This window comes from Amblyomma mixtum, chromosome 4 (assembly GCF_055824585.1).
Source record: "Amblyomma mixtum isolate Tamu chromosome 4, ASM5582458v1, whole genome shotgun sequence".
Classification (NCBI taxonomy): domain Eukaryota; kingdom Metazoa; phylum Arthropoda; class Arachnida; order Ixodida; family Ixodidae; genus Amblyomma; species Amblyomma mixtum.
In genome coordinates this window covers 136,416,455-136,428,401 of record NC_143015.1, presented here as the reverse complement: position 1 = coordinate 136,428,401, position 11,947 = coordinate 136,416,455, and the positions used below count along the sequence as shown (strand labels likewise).

The window sequence follows — 11,947 nt, the reverse complement described above, 5'->3', positions numbered from 1 at the left end:
CCCACTGCCATGCGCCACAACGACAAGGCCATCCTTGCCCTTGATCTTAAGGGGGCCTTTGACAACGTTCGTCATAGCAGCATCTTGGCTAACTTGAGTACCACTGATTGTGGGCGCAAGGCATTCACATATGTAAGAGACTTTCTCTCCAAGCGTCAGGCCTTCCTCAAGATTGAGGATGACGAATACGGACCATACACGATGGGTACACGGGGTACACCCCAAGGGGCGGTCTTGTCGCCACTTCTTTTCAACATTGCCATGATGCAGCTTCCCCACCAATTGGCCCGGGTGGAAGGCATTCATCACGCACTATACGCGGACGACATAACAATTTGGACTACCGAAGGGAGCCTTGGGGAAATGGAGGACCGCCTTCAGCGGGCCGCCACCATAACCGATAGCTACGCTATCGGCTGTGGTCTCCAATGTGCTCCCGCAAAATCGGAACTTCTGCACATCAGATCCGATCCTAAGGACAACACGAGTTTGCAAATATCTCTGACGGGAGGCCCCATCAAAGAGGTCGGGGAGCTCCGCATACTAGGTCTGTTCATCCATAACAGGCTCAGCCCGGAATCCACTATTGCCAAACTCAAGCGCGTAGGCGAACAGGTCGGACGCATGATCCATCGCGTTTCTAACAAGCGCGGCGGGTTGCGAGGCAGGGACGCGCTTCGGCTCGCCCATGCCTTCGTGACCAGCAGGATCCTCTACTCCGCTCCCTACCTTCGCACTACGAAACAACAAGAAATAAGAATCGACACCATCGTTAGAAAGGCTACAAAGCGAGCACTGGGCCTCCCAGTGGCCACCTCCAATGCTAAGTTGTCGGCGTTGGGGGTGATCAACTCCTACCAGGAGTTACGAGAGGCCCACCTCGTGAACCAATATACGCGACTCTCGCAGACGGCATCCGGGCGCCGCCTGCTAGACCGCTTGCACATCCAACACGAGTGCACTCCAGAGGAGACGTGTCGGATTCCGGAGCTATGGCGTCACAAGCTCTGGGTCCCTCCACTCCCGCGCAACATGGACACACATACACACGAAGGCAGACGAGAGGCGCGCGCTCGGGCCCTCGAACACCAACACGGATCCAAACAGGGTGTATACTACGTTGACGTGGCAGGGCCGTCGCCCAATGGATTCTACACGGCCGCAGTAGTTCACCAGGATCAATGCGTTAACGGGCTCTCCTTTCGAGCTCGAAATTCAGCACAGGCTGAGGAAGTAGCCATTGCGCTTGCCGCCTCGGACTTGAATTCGAAGGTAATCGTGACAGATTCGCGTCGAGCCTGTCAACACTACCTGGCTGGCGAGATTTCACCTTTAGCCTGGAGTATATTAAAGCGCGCAGTGAGGGAATCGGACCCTTCGCCCAAACGCATAGTTTGGACTCCAGGCCATCAGGGCGTTAGAGGTAATGAGGCTGCGGACGCGGCTGCCCGAGCGCTTACCTACCGGGCACCTCACCCAGGCTCTTCCGGCTCGGAGATTGTGCAACCGCTTCTGCGGTTCAGAGAAATTCTGGACGACTATTGCGAACGCCATCGTCTTTTCCCGGTCCCTGCTAAGGGCCTGAGTAAAGCTGATGAGCGAACTCTGAGGTGCTTGCAGACCAACACTCTGTTGTGTCCTGCAATAGTGAAACATTTCGACCCCAAAATTGATGGGCGCTGCCCTCACTGTGGGGAAGTTTCCGATACCTTCCACATGGTTTGGGCCTGTCAAAAGAATCCTTCCCTTCCCCCCAATCCTTCCCCTTCCCGAGAGGCATGGGAGGCAGCCCTGCTCAACTGCTCGGGGCTGGAGTCTCAAAGGGCTCTAGTCCAACGGGCGCGAGTAGCGGCCTCGTCCAGCGGGGTCCCGGACTAAGGACTCCACCTATGTAAAGGGCCATTTTTGGTCTGCAAACTCTCCTGTTGTTTATTAAAAAGTTTTCACCACCACCACCCACAGCCCACACTTCGGACGCGGCAAAGGACTGGTAGTGCCCTCTATCGAAAATACTAAAAAATAGATTTCCCTCAGTTCTTTTCTTCATCTGCAGATGGCGATAGCAGCTCAGAGCCCAACCGCCATACATGCCCTGAACTACAAAACAAAGCTGAACATTGAAAGCATTGCGCAACAGAGCGACGAGGGCAGCGCAGGATATACCGTGCGACAACACAACTTGTCAGGCTAATGGGTTCATAAAACATATGCGAATACGGCAGAGAGGCAAATCCGCACGCAAATCCGTCTGTGTGCCCCTTCGCTGTCCGTGTATCGATATCGGAATTCTTCACGGTGCGACAAAACCAGCGCGTCGTACTATGCGTTAGTGAATTAATGCTCAACTAAAAAAATAGACAGAAAGCGGGAGTGGAAACGAAATCTACACCTTCTCTATCTGCTCCACCTCGAAGAAGTACAGCTGAGAGCACGACTTCTCATCCGAGGAACCCTACCGCATCGACTCTCACATGTCACATAATCACACACAAGGTCCACTTTTGAACGGCAGCTAACTGGAAAACAATTCACAACACCGAACTCGTTTTTTTTTCTCCACAAGGGTAGAGTAGATGAGGGTGATGTAGTTCTTTTGCATGGCTTTAAAACAGCGTCAGGGAGAACGGCGAACGTCGTGTGTGTGCAGTTATCTGTCAGTCTTCGACTTTCCCGAGAAACCGACGAAGCCATTTGCATTGAATAAAACACCACACTTTAATGTGGCAAGGCATTGCAAAAAAGGGATCTACGCTGCACGCTCATACTTTCGTGTATCCTTGATACACTTGGAAGCTACGGAGGTTTTTATTTTTTTTTCTTTTGTGTGGTACAGTTCGGCATAGTCTGATCTACTACGACACCGAGCGCCGCAAAAAGAAAAAAAAAGATGCCTTTTGGTGTGCCACCCGTCATGCACACCCGCCTATGAGCCGCGGGAGCTGCACGCGGTAGTGAGCGAATACCGCTGCGTAATCCTTCCTCCTCGGAAGGGGCCGGCCTCCAGGGGTGTACGTGCTACGGCACATCTGTACAACCTCTCCCAGGTTTGTCTGCGAACACATCGCATTCCTCGAGTCCTGGAGTCTTCCTGCAGCTGAGGTGTCTGCAAGCTGAGTTGTGCTCCGACTGGGGGTTCCACCACTTCAGTCGTTCCTTGCCCACACGTTCGACGGGATTTTGAGGCACAGGCTACCTTTCCCAAGCGGTGCACCCCTGGAAGGCCGAGCGCTATGGCCGGGGGACCGCCTGTTCCCATTGCTTTGACCGGCTGGGTAGACCGGCGGGCGCGGGAATCGAACCCCCGATCTCCCGAAGGCGAGGCGAGCGCTCAAACACATGGCCACGGCTGCGGTAGCGGCCAATACGCCTCCATGCGCCTTTTGTAGCTACGGTTCCGCCCGACAGGACAGATGGCACTGATTGCATTGCTTAAAACCAAAACACCCTGTGCGAGTTTCTTTTACTATTTCGCAGTTTCAAACTAAAACCAGTTGCACTGGGAGTCTACACGTCGCGCCGCCCGGGCGGCGGCGTTTTTCTCACCCTCTCCCTCCCACTGCTCTCTGCGCATGCGCATCGTTCGGAGAGAGGCGCGTCGTCTGCTTCTCGCGGCGATGCGGCCTCATATGGCTACACTGTTCTAGACAGGAGCACTAATAGTTCTAATAGTTTAAAATAGTCGTGCATGCGAATTATCACGGCTGCATGTCTCATGACGTAGTGGTTGCGTCGTCGAGTCAGTTGATACGGCATGCATCGCAAACGTCTTTGAAGGTATCAAATGCCAGCACGGAGCGCGTGGTTTGCAGCACAGTCAGCGCACAGTCAGCCTCGAACCGCCAGTCCGAATGTTAGCGTGTCGCTTAGCCGGTCAGCTTAGCGACAGCCAAGGCATATCGAAATCCAATGCGAATCAGTATCTAACACACGGGTGCATTTTACTTTTCGTCAGGGTCAAAGCGTGGCCGCTACGGATAAACGTGTGCGGCACAGCCATTCGCACTACTCTTATAACAGCGCCAAGTTCACAGACAGTACCGATTATTTATTTTTCAAAGCTTCTGCTATGCACCGCGCCACGCTAGAAGGGAGTGCTTGCCCTCCGCAAAGAAATGCAAATGAAAAGAAAAATGCATGCGCCGAGAAGCGGGGAATATGACTTTGAGTAGACGTTCGTCACTGTTGTTATGTTTCAAAGTCGTATGTCATGCGATCCGGCAACCCTCACGTGCGTATTCATTTAACGCCGTCGTGGAAGCAGATGACTCCACTTTCTTAGCGTTCTCACCAGCGCTGCTCAAGCAGAATGCTCCAGCAGGTGACAAATGTGCCGCATGCCAGCCCTGCAAACGGCTTCGGGGCCGAGACGCATGCGAAGCAGGCGACGCGCCTATAACCGCGTATCCGTCGCTGTAGCAACGCTGCGCATGCGCAGAGAGCAGTGCGGAGGTGAAATCAATTGAGAAAAACCTGTCCCTCAGGTAATATATGACTATATTATTCTGCAGGCACATACACAAGAGAGAAACAAGGACGGAAAGGCATGGAGGATAACCAGGCGATGCCAGTAGGCTACCGTATACATGTGGGGAGGGGAACAAAAGGGAAAAAAAAGGAAAAAGGCCGGCAATGAAATGAGTTTTTCAAGTGTCCATCGACCGATATGACAAGGGGACAGAGGGCACACACTTAAAATCAATAGACGGGAACACAACCCCGAGTCCTTTAAAGGGACCATGAAAAGAATTAAAAGACGCTTGTAAATGTTAGAAGTTATGCTCAGAAGCACTGACACCAAGTATGAGTCTTCGGAACTGAGCCGGCAATTTATTATGGCTTTTTAAAAATCGCGTTTTTTAAAATTCGCGGGCCGATTGGTGTCTTCGTAGGGAGCGATTTTGAAACCAAAACCGGGAAAACAGACGTCACTAGTCCCATGACGTCGGTAGGCCACCACACGCTGTCATTCGCTCGAGCTGCGGCAGCTACGACGTCACGGGCACACTTCCGGTAGCGGTGAAAATCGTCTGCTCGAGGCGCCGCGCGACCCCCTCGGGCAAGCGCGGGCCAGGGCATTGCCTTCACGCATATGTTTTCAATTTACCTCTGCCGCCTCTTTCTGCCGGGAGTTCGGGAGCAAAGAAAGCGCCGAGACCGGAGAGACGCCGCCGACGCACGCTGCTCCTCGGGAGTGCGACAACCGGAAGCCGTAAACCGAACGTCATCGAATGACGTATTCATGGGCGGAGCCCAGTCCCGGAGCTGTTTTCTTTATTTTTTCTTGGTGCTCCGCGCGTATGAGTTGAGGGGGGAGAGGAGGAGCGTGATTTTTAATCGTCTATAACTTCGTTGTTATTCATGCTAGCTCGAAAATTCTTTCGCTGGGGTGACGAGTGATGGATTGCATATCTTTACGTAATCTCAATTATTTGTTTCATAGTCCCTTTAAGAACCTCAGGACCGCTCTCATCACTTTCCTTGTGATGGTTTTGTCCAAGGCCCTAGAATCTTGAATTCTGTTAGAGGACGAGACCAAGCGGCGAGAGTCCAGGGCCCTCGTGTGTGCTTCTTGCGTTGTGGTACTTGTGAGGAGGAACTGCCCGATACCATGCTCACGTCTCACTTTTCAGTGAATACCTCGTCTAACGAACACAATGATGATAAGTAACCTGCCATGTGCGTTTGTGTACAGTATTAATGTTGCATTGACGCTGCGAAGTTGACGCTGTTGCATTGACGCTGCGAAGTTTTCCACATATAGCACATGCAATGTATGCGCTGAATTCTGGCATGCTGCGACACAAAATGTAACGTTATTGATCACCAACAAAAAATTGAGGAAAGTTTTTCGCTACTTTTATGCTAAAGCAGCGCGAAACACAGCAGACTAGAAAGAAAACGAGACAAGTGCTGACTAACAACTAAATTTATTCGAGAAAGCACACATATACAGAAGATCTTTCCGTGCTTTTCTTGACAATGGCCTTGGCCACAGTGCTAGAGGTACTAGTATGCCGTTACAGCGGGGAAATTTGAAACAATTCATACTTCGTACAAGATAATTCATCCGCGGCTGCATCCAAAATTCAGTTCCACATCGTTTGCTTCTTTTTAAATCGAAGAGTCCAAAAGAATGCTCGACCTACCCAGTCCAAGGTCCATCGTCCACGGCTAGATCCATCGCTAGGTCCATAGGCGCATGGCTGAAGTCACGTCTAAAATATGCTGCATGCATGACTGCACGCAACGCTCTCTCCCGCATCTTCCTCTCAAAGGCATCCATGTGTTTACCCTAAACTTCTTTTAATCCCCCTCTCCTGTCTCCCAGCTTGGCCAATGCCCGGCGTAGTTGTGATGATGCCACTTCACACTGCAAACAGCATGCGCCAAGCATATTTCCGTAACCTCCAGAGCCACATTCTCTCTCTGTAGTGAACAGCAGGTGTAAGCAATTTTTCAGTGCTGAACAAGATCGGTTAGAGTGAATGGCGACTGTGTGATGCACGCCAAAGAAGACTCCCTAGCCCAAACTCCACCAGCTATGCACCCATTCCTCAGCTCGCACATACTCAAAGCTCATTCAATTTCAAACCTGGCCTGCCCTCTACTATTTGAAGCCCTACTGCACTGAAAAGGCTTGGCTTATTGGCTTATTAAGGTTTAACGTCCCAAAGCGATTCAGGCTATGAGGGACGCCATAGTGAAGGGCTTCGGAAATTTCGACCATCTGGGGTTACTTAACGTGCACAGACATCGCGCAGTACACGGGCTTCTAGAATTTTGCCTCCATCGAAATCCGGCCGCCGCGGCCAGGATAAAACCCATGTCCTTTGGGCCAGCAGCCGAGCGCCGTAACCACTGAGCCACCGCGGCGGGGCTGCACTGAACAGAACTGCGTTGCTCGGCGGATTATTAAATAAATTTCTGATTCACTGCAGGCACAATATTGTTTATTTGAGCATTATAATTTGCAAACTGATAGGTTCCACACAATTGGTTCTGACCTTTTGCATACATATACGCACATTATTTTACTCACAAATAACGAGTAAAATAAAGAAAGAGCAAATAAAAAAGAAAAATTGCGTAAAGAGCAGCCAAATGTACAAACCACCGCTGAGAACTCTGCATGCATCAAGAAACATCCATTGTTACAGCTGTACTGTCTCAGTCACGGCGTACTGCACCTCGAGTACCTGAAATAGGAATGCTATTGCCCATTCAGCCTTGGTCAGTGGGAACTGCATGAGTAAGTACCAATGATACAGCCAAGGGAACCACGAATGCTGCAAACACTGCTATTTATTATAGGCCATGCCACCAGGAATAGATGATTACACAAATTGTAGCTTTATTTTTCAGGCAGTAAAGGTATACTCTCCACAGGCAGTTCAGTTCACACGGTGGATACACTGCAGGCTTGGAAGAGGGAACAGGGTCAACAGGGTCATGCTTCTAAGCTGCGTTGTGCACTGCTTTAGACATGCTTTCCACCAGCAACAGAGAATCGCAGAGGCTATTTTGACAAACAAACAGAACACCGATAAAAAGGCAAACATATTAACTTTCTCTCTTAGGAATGTAGTCTCTTGTGTAAACAAATGAGGCAGACCCCGCTGTAGCCTGCATAGCTTATTAAAAATGCCCATTTCAGAGAATTATATATTTTTACCTGAAGTGGCAACTAACTACAGCAAGCAGGTGGTATCATTCTCAAGCATATAAACTTGAAATTTGTTGTTTCAGCACTACCCACCATCATTTAAAACTACAGTAAAACAACATTTGTTTGCAGCACTTATGTTTTTTCCATTTGGTGCACTTGAGCTACTCATTACCTGATGTAAATTGAGACCACATTAGTTGTTCATTCCTTGACACAGCAAATTTGTTTACATTGTGTTTTAGGCTTTGTGTAACCATTTTAACTTGTAGTTTATCGTTAACTGTCTCCTTTTTGTAGTGTATTTATTCATGCATATTTCTTTTTATTACTGCCAGACATTTGTTGTCTCATGTTCTTTCATTACTTAGTAATAGGAGGTCTGCAAGAGTTTCTTACTTTGGGACGTGGTCATATTGCATTGCCAATAAAACCAGTCCTTAATCAGAGTCCTTGAACATTATTTCATAAATCAACCTCAAACTAAAAATATGTATGTACTGTACATGACACATTTAGCAAGCGCATGATGAATCACCCCAGCAGATCGACATATTTTGTCTAAACACTGAAACGGCTTGTGTGTGACACCACAAGGGAGGCTTTGTCAGCATACTCGAACATGGCGCTCAGATGTGGTGGCAGTTCCACACTGGCTTGTTGCATCGCACGCTTGTAAGAGCTGCTGTTTTCACAAAGGTTGGCAGCATTTTCGAGGCGTTCATCAATGTAGCCTGCCAGGGATGGAGAAATAACTACTATAACTAAGCGATGCTGCAGGTGTATGCAAGATGATAAGTACGATATGAGCAGTTTGTCTTTACCGGTGCAACAATGGCAGCTTTTTTGGCTTTTGGGTATCTGACCACCCATCTTTTGGACTCATCCTTGGTAGCTGCTTGGCTTTGTGTGCCATTCTCATTGTAGTGCAGAGCAGCCAAGTAGGTCTTGAAGTTAAAAAGAAGAAAAGCATTCAGCAAGTAAATGCCAAAAAGTGACAGAAAATTGTATAATGTACACTTCATTACCTAGCGACCATGCTTGAGTAGTGGAAACACTTATGTTTCGGGGCGAACCAAATAATAATGCTGTGAAAGCACTTGGCAGCAAAGGTCTGCACAGAGGCAGACAGCTTTAGGATCTCTTTTAGGAGGACCTTGTTCAGAATGATGGCTTTCAGTTTTATGCAGAACCTGCGGCTGCAAGTCACTTCGATGCTTCGTCCACACCTGCAACCGAAAAATAACATACTGCCCAATACAACTCAGATTTCAACTAGCATAAAAAAGCTGAGTATCATTCCACGTACCTTCGTGATTTCTGACGTGAGATAGCGTTTCAAAACAACAAAGTATGCGGGGTAGCTGCCACATACTATACTGATGCTTTTGAATGCTGTAAGGAACAGAGCAATGCTGCAGCCCGAAAAAAGTGCTGCTGCTGGCAGCAGTCAGTTTCTAGCTGCTTTTCTTTGGTTCATCAACTGATTTGCCCGACTACGAGCATGGCTGTTGGGACAAATGCGTGTCGACGTGAAGCAAGTGCCACTTACGGCTTTGTCGACATAAGTGCATTTTTCAGCATGGGCACTTCAAGAAAAGCTCGCCTGGATCAGATGCAAACATGAACTGTCTTTCTTCGTGAAGGGGAGGGGTTCTTCAATACAGACATCTCTGAAGCAGTAAGCTATGTCAGTGCTGTACGGCATTATCTCCATTTGGCTATACCTTAGGCTGCTGTAATTTGAAAGACTGTAAAGACTCAAGTAACACTTGCTGTTGGGCTAGTCGGTGCATTATTCTTCGTACAAAAGTTAGCGCAAAACACAAGACACTCACAAGAAAGGTGGACAGGACAACGCGCTACTGACAACTGATCCTTTATTGGAAAGAAACAGGCAATATATAGGCACACCGTCACACCACCTATCAGCTGCAGCAAACGTCAGAATGATGTAAAGGGTCATAAAAGCGATAAAAGACACAAATACTAAAAACACGACGAAGCTAAAAACTATAAAAAGCGGCGAAAGAACATTAAACGCATGACACGTGGTGTATAGGGCCAAAGAAACATGACTGAATGGAATCCAACAGCATGATAACAAAACGATATTGTATAAAAAACGTAACAAATGCAGTAAAAGAAACCCCGTGAAGCAAGAAAACCCTGATAAAAAGGCCTGTGCGCTGAACACTTCAGATTACATTGAGGGGAAAAACACCTGTACACATGCTCGTACTCAGGAAAACCTTTCTAAAAAGTATTCTTCAGTTTTGTACAAGAAAATAGATGCATCGCTAACAGCATTTGCGCCCTTTTTTCTGATCAAAAAAGCTTCTTTTAATTCACGGGACACTCGATTATGGCCTCTACATAAAACAACATTTTTTTCCAGAATAGGCCGGCAGCAGTTTTGTTCACAGTCCTTGCAATGAAGAGGCAGATTCGAACCTGTTCCTGTCCCCATCGAACGATCATGCTCCCTCAACCTCTTATTTAGGCAACGCCCCGTTTGTCCAACATACACTTTTCCACATGTGAGTGGGATCTGATATGGTACAACCCTTTCACTGCATTCCACGTACCTATGGGTATGTCTGGTTCCACAGGATTTTTCTCTTCTTTTTTCCGAGTTGACACGAGGACACAACGAGGCTAGCTTACAGGGAGCGGAGAATACTACTGGAACCTTAAATTTAGATGCAACTTTTTTTAGATTATGGGCAACGCGGTGAGAGTAGGGAACCACTTCTCGCTAAATTCTTTCCTCAACAAGATTAGGCTGCTTTCGTTCCACGCGTTTTATCCTATGAAGGGACTTCACCACACTTGTCCGGACAGACTGTGGGAAGCCTGCATCCTGAGGCCTTACCATCTGAAACTGGAAGCTCGTTTCCATGGCATGGCAACAGGACTTCGCAATGGCGGCCTTCAAACCTGACATGGCAATGGCTCGCTTCACAGTCTTACAGTGCGCCGATTTATAAGACAAGAATCCCTTCTGGGCACGAGGGTGGTACATCCAGCACATCCTCTCACTGGTTATGCAAAGTTCCAGGTCTAGAAACTGTAATTTACCACTTTTCGGTTGCTCCTGCGTAAATTCCAATCCTTCTCCGTTCTCACTACAAATTCTTAAAATCTCGTTAACTGTGCCTAAGTAGGGCTGTGTCTCCTGTTTACTTACAAGGATTAAAAATCATCCGACGTACCTTATCTAACTGCTGATTCACACTTTGATCTATCATTGAAAGGAAAATATTGCTCAGAACCGGCGCAACACAGGAACCAATACAAATCCCTTTCTTCTGTATAAACAAACCACTCTCGAACTCTACCACTGTAGCATTAAGGTAAAATTCTAACAATGTCATAAAATTATCTAGTGACACAGCAGCTGTGTTTTGAAAGGACGTAACCCCACTTTCCTCAATGCATGCTTGTACGGCTTTGAACAATTCCTTATGGGGACTGGAATAGAAAAGATGTTTCGCATCAACAGAAAAGAAATACCCTATTTGCTGCTTATCTTTAAGAAATTCAATGATATCCAAAGAGTTTTTTGTTGCGAAAGGATCAGTGACCCCAATCTGGTTAAGATGCTTCAAGAGGAACTGACTCACAAGGCGTTGCCAAGATCCTCGTTCGCTTACAATGCAACGGAATGGTACATCCTCTTTGTGGGTCTTAGCTGTAAAAACATGCGAAGACTTTTGCCCTTACAGTCACTTAAAGACTTTGCTAACCTTTGCAGTTCCAATTCATTGCAGAGGGCGACGGCTCTTGACTTGGCCTTCACGGGCTTGAGTTCTGACGGTTTAAAGTTCTTCTCAAAGGCACAACAGGCTTTTTCATTATAAACCCCCTCTGGCACCACCCCAAAACCACCTTCCTTGTCGGCTTGCAGCAAACGAATGTCGTTCTCTTTGAAGTAATTCACCACTTTGTTGACCGCAGACACATATCCGCCGGCTCTCTTGGGAGCCGTCATAGCCAGCGCGTCCACTCCTTCCAGCAGGCATCGCTCACGATCCTCCGGCGGTGCCTTCCCAGCCACTCGCCTGTTCAGAGCCAGGAGCTCATGAGCCACTGTAGTTGGCTGAAGACTGAACTTCGGTCCTTCTGCCTGTAGGCAGCATCACTCCTCTGTCTCCCATCACCTTCTTCGTCAGATGTTTCAGTGGACGTCAGGGCACAATGTGACTGGTGAGGAAGCCCGCGGCATTTAAAAACAGCATGCCTGTACACCTTGTGACCGTTTAAAATGACGGTAGTCTGCAA

At 48.2% G+C, this 11,947-nt stretch overlaps 1 long non-coding RNA gene across 1 annotated transcript; it reads right to left on the bottom strand.

Annotated features, from left to right (window-relative positions):
- Window positions 1-10,885: 10,885 nt before the first annotated feature.
- On the bottom strand, window positions 10,886-11,883 carry LOC149348363 (uncharacterized). Its single transcript, XR_016292248.1, has 2 exons — window positions 11,413-11,883; window positions 10,886-11,357 (listed from the first exon to the last, which is right to left on the bottom strand). It is a non-coding gene; the product is annotated as an uncharacterized LOC149348363 (long non-coding RNA).
- Window positions 11,884-11,947: the final 64 nt, after the last annotated feature.